This window comes from Marmota marmota, unplaced genomic scaffold, assembly GCF_001458135.2.
Source record: "Marmota marmota marmota unplaced genomic scaffold, marMar, whole genome shotgun sequence".
Classification (NCBI taxonomy): Eukaryota; Metazoa; Chordata; class Mammalia; order Rodentia; family Sciuridae; genus Marmota; species Marmota marmota.
In genome coordinates this window covers 2565292-2573943 of record NW_025999983.1, presented here as the reverse complement: position 1 = coordinate 2573943, position 8652 = coordinate 2565292, and the positions used below count along the sequence as shown (strand labels likewise).

Here is an 8652-nt window from a genome sequence, read left to right as displayed (position 1 = left end):
TCATTTGTTTTTTTGTGTATGATCTGGTCTCAGCTCCTCCACAACACGGTACTCCTTTATTACTTGTGTCCATGTACCTGGCATCCTGCCATCAAGTGCTCTCACATGATGGTCGGACCCTCCCTAATCCCGTTTTTTTTTTTTTTTTTTTTTTAACCTGCTAGAGCACATAGTGATATGTGGCACCATCTTGGCCTCCTGCATCATCAATGACCTCTGTTGATCTGCAGGAATGTACTCTGGTGTAGCCACCCATCATCCTATTGGCCTCCGTTCTGATGTATTTACATGCTCTGCTCCGTTCCTGGTGCACCTCACACACCTCATTGGTGTGTGTGGACATAGTCTCCTACAGGACTAGCCACCTCACAGCTCTAGTAACACTGTGGACATAATTAGTTGCAGTCCCTGTCCACATCACCACCTCTGTTGTGGTGCGTCCTCCTGCTCTGTTGCACCTCCTGCTGGTTCACAGACCTTAGTAGTGAAGCGTGGACACACCCTGCTGAAGCCTCTGATTATTCTGGTATGCCATGGGTGATACTACCTGCCCTTCTGCCTCTTGAGGGCGCTCGTTAGAGTTCACTTGTAGCTTTTGGATGTGCTCTGCTGTAGCCTCCAGTCGCTGTCGCCTGCACTCATGCTGTGCTCTTCCTCGCAGAGCTCATCAGTGATGTGTGCACACTGTGCTGGGCTCTACCACCTGCATGTCTCAGTGATGCTCTGCGGACACACTAGTGCGGGTTTCATCACTGCTTAGGATTGAGTGCTGATGTGTGATACATGGACAGCTTGGCCTCACGCTTTTTTAAAAACTATTATTAAAATTTTAATGTAGTTCAATCAGCTTGTCTGGTTCATTTCAGTTCCTTCACTGCCAAGCCTGTGGGCAGGGCTGCTTCAGCTTCTCTGCCTTCTCCTCGTCTGTAATGACCAAGATAAAAAGGTACTTTCTGCTTTGACCTTCAAATTTCACATTATCCTCATTTTTCTGATCTTGGCAGATTTGGCATCCTTTCGCCTGGCTGTGAGCAGAAAGTGTTTGATTTCCTCCATTTTTTCAGGCCTGGCGTCATGCCGTGCAGAAGGCATGGACTGGCACTTGTCCCTGAGAACAGCCAGAGGTACCACACCGTTGCCACACCACAGTCCTTAGTGGAGATGTGTGAGGACATCTTGCCTCAGCATCCTGCTGTGACACTGATCTCAGTCATGCTGCTTGCTGCAGCATGGTGCCCCTCCACAAACCTGACATGAGGTGGACATTCTCCTGTGGCCTGTCCTTCATACCCCATTCAGGACATGTGCACACAATGCTGTGGCCTCTGGACACTCCTCAGACCTCCGCCTTGGTGGGAGGACATGAGCTACTGTAAACTCCCACCACTCCACTCACCTCAGTTGTGTGATGTGGACCTACTCACAGACCCAGGAAACCGTAGACAACTCTGCTTCTCCCTCCTGCCACACCATAGACCTCGGATGAGATATGGGGACTGGAGCCCCTTCTACCTCTTGGATCCCACCAGTGATGTGTGGACATGTTCTGCCTCAGACACCAGCCCTTCCAGACACACATTTGTTTGACAAACTCTGCTGTGGCTTCCTGTTACCTCCCTGACTTCCATTATGATGTGAATAAACACCCAGCTACAATCCCCCAAAGCTGTCCCTAAACAATCAGTATAACAATTATTTACCTGGCATTTATATCGTATTAGGCATTACAAGTAATCTAGACATCATTAAGACTGTATGTGAGGATGTTTGCAGGCTTTATACATACACTACTCCATTTTATTTAAGGTCTTGGGCATTGGCAAATTTTGATATCTGAGTGGTGTCCTGGGACCAGTCCTCATGGATATCAACAGACAATTGTTTTCTTTTTTCTTTTGTGCTGGGAATTTAACCCATGGGCACCAAGATGCTGAGGCAGGCCTCAAACTTGTGACCCTCTTGTCTCAGCCTGCCAAGTCACTGGGATTACAGGCATGCGCCACCATACCCAACATAAATGTATCTTTATGTATTTATTAAAAACCAAGAATAAAACCAGTCTAGTTCAGAACAAAGAAATAACAGTTACATGGGGCTAGTTAGAATTCTAGAAAAACACAATCTTATAAATGGGCTCTGGGATTTATAAAATGTCTAGTGTATTTATAGCTTTAAACCACAAAGCATAGGGTAACAATTATGTTTCTTGCTGATCAGGAATTATAACTGGTTCTAGGAAAATTTAAGCTATCTTATAAGAAAGGAACTGGGTGTGGTCTCAGTCTAAATAGTTGGGGAAGGGGTCTTTTGTACCAAAGGACAGCAGAGGTTAACAATGTTTTAGGATACTGCAGTTTGGCCTAGTCCCGAGGCCAGCTTGAATCTGGGAGTGGACATTTCTGCATCCCATTCCTAAGGTCAGCTGCATGTAGATGTGCACTGAGCCAATGTCACTTCAATGCCACTCCAACTTTTATTTTCTTCTTTGATATTTCTCCCTTTTGGTCAAAATCTTTCCACAAGAAAGCATTCACGGTCCATGTAGTATTAGAATCATCCACAACAGTAGGATAGATCTGTCCCAGGAAGTAACATCTGTCACTGCAGGTATACTTGGCAGCTGTGGTGATGGAACAAGTTTTAGGTCTTTGGCCACATTTTTTTTTTATTGGTTGTTCAAAACATTACAAAGCTCATGACATATCATCTTTCATACATTTGATTCACGTGGGTTTTGGCCACATCTAAACAACAAGGAAGTAACTGAAAAACCACAGCCTCAGTCAGGTCAGGTAGTCTCTGAGGTCAACAGGGAGTCCAGAGGGCTATGGCCTGATAAGTGGTTTTTTTTGGTAGTGGGCTATCATTATTTTGGTTTTAGCAATATTCCTGAGATACTGAGATATACAAACTACAAGAAAGTTAAACAAGATATAAACAGAACAGGCAGTGATAACCAGCAAAAGAATATTTGAAATATTGAAGGTGGCCAACTAAGTGTTGAATTCCAGTCTAGGGGCATGAGGTAAAATGGTACTCCATAAGAGGGTCTGGTTGAGAGTTTGAATCCAGGCTGGAATGGGGGCACTATAGAGATATCACAATAGAAGCAAGTCATAGCTTTTAGCAAAAGCTCCAGCAGGGAATTGTTGATAGATCCAATATAGATTCCCAGCAAGAGTCATAGATGGCAACATTTGGACTAGAATGTTCTTTTTTCAAAGAGGGAGATTCAGTAAGAGTTGAAATTGGGGTCTATGAGAGAATGAGAAAGTGAGACTAAAAGGACTCACTTTTTAGAGCATTAAGGGAAGTAGGGATCAATCTGAGCCAGATTTCTTAAAATGAATCTTCTAAGGAGGAGCCAATGTTACACGGGTGCAAAGTATCTAGGGAGTTTGGTATTCTTAACACCGTGTGAATGAACAGCAAGGTTAGAGAGGATTTGCAAAAGATTCTGCATAGGTTTTAAGACAGAGAGAAAGGCAATAATATCAGTTAGGACTCAGTAAAATCAGGGCCCATTTAAATGAATATCTTTCCCAAGGATTTTAGAGGATGAAGGAAGTAGCCTCTGTGTTTCCTAAGTCAAAAGTTCTGCCAGATTTTGTCTTCAGGAGTTTGAGACAATAGTTTTAGGTTGAAACAAAATCAATGAAACCAGTGACTTTCCTTAGTTTGTTTGGTCTCACATCTATTCTTCCCTGTTTTGTCTAGTGGTTTCACAAACCCATCAGTTTCTTCATTATAGACTTGTAGAACTTCTTACCCCGTCCAAAGTTATTGGAATCCTATACCTACAAGAGTTATTTCCATCTTTTTCTTGAAGAAAAGACACAACACTTTGGGATCATAGTTGCTTGCAAACAACTTCCAGAAAGGCATCAGAATAAAGCCACTTAACTATGGATGCGACTTAAAATAGCCATGGTTAAAGATCTGAGGATTACTCACAACTGATGGGGTAATTTGGTTATTCTTGGAGCATATAATAATTTAACATTAGAATTAGGACTGATTACATACACTAAAAAATACCAGATTTCTAAGAACACATATTTACACATTAACAGAAATATAAGTCTAATGTGTGAGTTGGACTTCTAGGACATCTGGAAATGCCAAAGTTAGTTCTAGACTGAGAAGACTTAATTTTGGAATTTGATTTGGGGACATTTGTCAAACATTTCAGAGATCTAAAATATTTGGTTAAATAAGAAAAGCCAAGGTGACAAAAATATTTTAAAGAAAAACCTCTGAAAATGTTCTATGAAGTATAGATCAAAGCTCTAAGAAAATTCTGCCTTACAAACATGGAATCAAATTTTAGTTCCACCAGTGCACCTTTGATATCAGCACTTAACCTCCAGAAAAACTTATATATAATGTTGCCAACTTAAACACACATGAAATCTTCCATAATAGAGCATGGTCCTTGCATGGACAAGGTCCTGGGTTTGACCCCCAGCACTGCCAAAAACCAAAATATGCCACAAGATCCACTCTTTGCCATATCCTCCTATAACTTCCTCAAACTTCTTGTAACTTGTGGGAGCCCTGAATTTTATCCCACAGCTTTCTATTTTGAAACAATCAGCCATAGGTTGATTCTTTTCTGCTCAGTATCTTTCCATTCCACGAGGCAGCAATGGGCGGAAGTCATGGAGGAAGGTATGTTAGAAGATTTTAGTTCAGAGACACACTGTTAATTTCTGACTTATTTCTTGGAAGGAGTTTTTTTTTTTTTAATTTGTAATTTTTTTCTTTGTCTTATTTAGAAGTTTCTAAGTACAGTTGAAAAATAAGCCTCCTACTCATTTTGTCTGGTTCTAAAACCAGCTTTTTCTAAGTATGCACTCAAATAAACTAATTTGGGAATTTTCAAAGTTCCCTATTTTGGCCAATTCAATTTAAAATCTTCCCAGGTTACTTGGGCCTATTTGTCAATATATTTACATGAGAAGGATTCATGTATTATAAATAGAACCAGTTAGAGTTTCAAAAGGGGGGCTATTCTTTCCCATGTCACCAGTTGGAATGGTAGCTGTCCCCTTGTGTGTCTCATTGTGGAACTTCATCCAGGTAAACTGACCAGGAGGGTTTCTCCCCAGAAGCATCCTTTGGAGGATGTTTAATTGTGCTAGAAAGTACCTAAATAAAGAAAAATCTGCATTTGACTTAAGAGTGGAGATTTCAGACAAAATCTTAAGGTTTTGTGTTTATATAGGTCTCCTTTGCTTAACATGTGGCATCTCAAGATATTATACATCTCATGAAATCCCCCTGTAGGGAAACACTGACTCATACAAGATCAAGAGAATTATTTGAATTTATACAGTGTAAACTGTGAGTAAAAATGCAGAGTCTGGCATTTAGAGAGGTTGGATATGAACTGTAAATCAAAAAAGGCATGAGATAAAACTTTCACAGCATTATCTTTGAGAACAAGTTTAAAAAATTAAAATACCTAGGTTCTAATGTATTAGAAATTCAGTGGCAAAATGCAGAATTGATCATTTAGTCAGAACTCACTGGGGTGGGCTGACAGGGTAGAGATGTGAAACACATAATGAAATTGTTCAGAGGGCTGACCACCTCAAAGGTCATTGGCAGAGTGGCCTCCAACCTCGGATAGCCCAAAGTGCTACCTTCTAAGAATTAGCAGCTGCCAGAATGCAAAAGTCTTTATAGTGAAAGTAAAAACAAAGTGTCCTCCTAAACTCCATTCTGGTTAAGTGTTTCCATAACAGGAAAAGACAGCTTCAAGTGAACAGTGACTTTAAGCTCACAGACCTGGGAGATGTGTTCAAGGACAAAACTGAAAAGCTTTTTTGAACTTCTATTCAGTAGTTTCCCTGTTTGAGGCAATATGTTAATATCATTATGAAAATATTTTCCTAGGTCAAGTAAGCAAGCAAGAATGAAATGTCTATTATGAGGAAAATGTCATTCAGCATAAGAAGAGATTCAATTATAAAACCAAAAACATTAAGTAGAAATACCTTATTAGAATTAAAGTAGAAATATCAATATGAACTTGTGATTAAAAAATAATAAATCCCTTATGGTGCTCTGTACTGAAATGGCCAAGAAGCAGTGTCCCTCTGGCAGCATGAGTGTGTGAAGTCCCTATGTTGGTCACAAACACCAGTCCTCATAACCAGAGTCCCTGGAAGAAATTTCTCTTCCATGTCATGGGCAGGGGAGGGACAGTGTGGGCCAGAAAGCACAGAAGCTCTAAAAAATTAATGGAATTGTGGGAAAGGCACAGTGGTGCCCACCTGCAATGCCAACAACTCAGGAGGCTGAGACAGGAGAGATCACAAGTTTGAGACCATGCTTGGCAACATAAAAAGGGCTTGAGACGTAGCTCAGTGAATACCCTTGGCTCCCATCCCTAGTACCACCCACACAAAGAAATTAATGAAATTTTGTCAAAAGGATATCTTTAAATGGGCTCCCAGGAGCCAAAGGTATGTCATTTGAGCCCCCCCCCCAAATAATCATAATAATCACGATCCATAGAAACACATTAATCTATAACAATTCTAGAGTCTATGGCTGGGCTTGTAGCTCAGTGGTAGAGCACTTGCCTAGTACATGTGAAGCACTGGGTTTGATCCTCAGCACCATATTATAATAAATAAATAAAGATATTGTATCCATCTACAACTAAAAAAATTCTAGAGTCTATTACCATTCTTAAAACAAAAAAATATTCAAAAGTTATCACAACTAAAATAGCTATGACACTAATTCTTTCGTTTTAAAAATCAAGAGAATTGAGCCTATATACTATTTTCAGTATGAGCTGTGTTTGTAAGGGAATGGGTTTAGTTCATGTGCATACAGTTAAATTTTACTTTATAGAAGTCTACCTAATAACAATAGAAAACTATTATTAAACCATCCCCAATGAAATTACCTGTTTATGTGGGAATTTTCAATCACGGATGAAACACTGTCACATGTGACTAGATAAATATCCCTTTCAGAGGACCTGAAAGAATGAGCTGTGGTTCATTAAGTGAACACTGAGGTTGTGTGCCTGCAGGCTAATGAATGTTTATAGGAAGGCAAATTTTGACCTGCAGCTAGCTTTCATAATAAAGTGGTCAGGAAGTAACTGATCCTTTGTGATTTCTATTACATCCAATAAAAACAAAAACAAGCCCAGGAATCCTGTGTGACCAAACTGGCTTGAATTAGTTCTCCACAGCTACCTGGAGTAAGATAGGGTAAGATCCTGGGAAAAGCAATGTTCTAACCTCAATGGCTCCTTCTGTAGTCTCCACTCAGTCCCAGGTCATTAACCTGCCAGGCAGGCTGTCATCAGAGTTATTTTGCTCATGGCAATGTAGTCTGAATGTTCGCTCCTCTTCTAGACCTTAAGACAAGACATCATTTTGAAGCTATCAAATGTCTTTTTAGCAATCTGATTATATCAGATTGCTAAGAAGACATTTATATATTTATATAGACAGGTGCTATATCAACTTGTTTTTATTTTCCTCCCTGTGTAAACTAAATAATCTGTGAAAACAGCTGATAAATCCAAACAAAAAGACAAAGTAACTGGACCCAAATTAAGGTTCAGAAGACAGAACTGCATTATTACTACATGGAGCATGGGAAGAAGGAACAGACCTGAGCATGTGATATTAAGCCACCTGCAGAGAGAATTACAAAGAGGCCATTGACTTCCTGTTTCCTCATACTGGCAAGTCTCACTGTGCTTGCTGCCTGTGGAGTCACACTTCCTAGGCTTTCAGGACTCACGCTGTGTAGACTGAAGATTCCTGGTTGTCCAGGAAGGGCTTTATAATTGTCACCTCTGCCCCAGAGTTCGCTGTAATAGAACTGCCAGTGAAGCTGAGACCAACAAGGCACTGACTACAGCCCTGACAACTGGTATGAATGTCATCTTAAAAGTTAGTTCCAATTCATTAGGATCTTCAAATTCTATTTCATTATTTGAAATGAAAAATGTTTTTAGCTTTTTAGAATTATTTGTGGAGAATATTATATGTGATTATATATATTATATCAAGTTTTTGAAGATGTACTGCTAACATTTTAGCTTTTTTTTTTGGTAGTACTGGAGATGGAACTCAGGACCTTGTAAATGCCAGGCACGTTCTACCACTGAAGTATAACCCCAGTCCCACTTTTAATGTAATTGTTTTATATCAGCCCAACTCGGTTTGCACATTTTCACTATGTGGCTTATTATTTTAAAGCCAACCTTCTTGCAGTAATGTGATTATATTGCTGTTTTCCAACACACACCAAATACCATGGCCACAGATGGATATGGTGGCATACACCTGTAATCCCAGCTACTTAGGAGGCCGAGGCCGGAGGATTGCAAGTTCAAGGCCAGCCTAGGCAACTCAGTGAAACCCTATCACAAAATTGTTTTTTTAAAGCTGGGACTGTAGCTCAGTGGTAGAGCACCCCTAAGTTCAATTCCCAGTACTGCAAAATTCTAAAAGTCATAAAGTTGGTGACTGAAGACACCAAATGTGGTTTCTAGTCCTTAGGACTGAACATTGCCATGCATGCCGCTCTCTTAGAATGTAATAGGCATTCACTGAGAGCTGTGGCAATATACATATTTCTAGAAAACATAGCTCAAGTACGATAAAGGAG

At 40.2% G+C, this 8652-nt stretch overlaps 1 pseudogene; it reads right to left on the bottom strand.

Annotated features, from left to right (window-relative positions):
* Positions 1-818: 818 nt before the first annotated feature.
* LOC107153179 lies at positions 819-1625 on the bottom strand (annotated as a pseudogene).
* Between the last annotated feature and the right edge of the window lie 7027 nt (positions 1626-8652).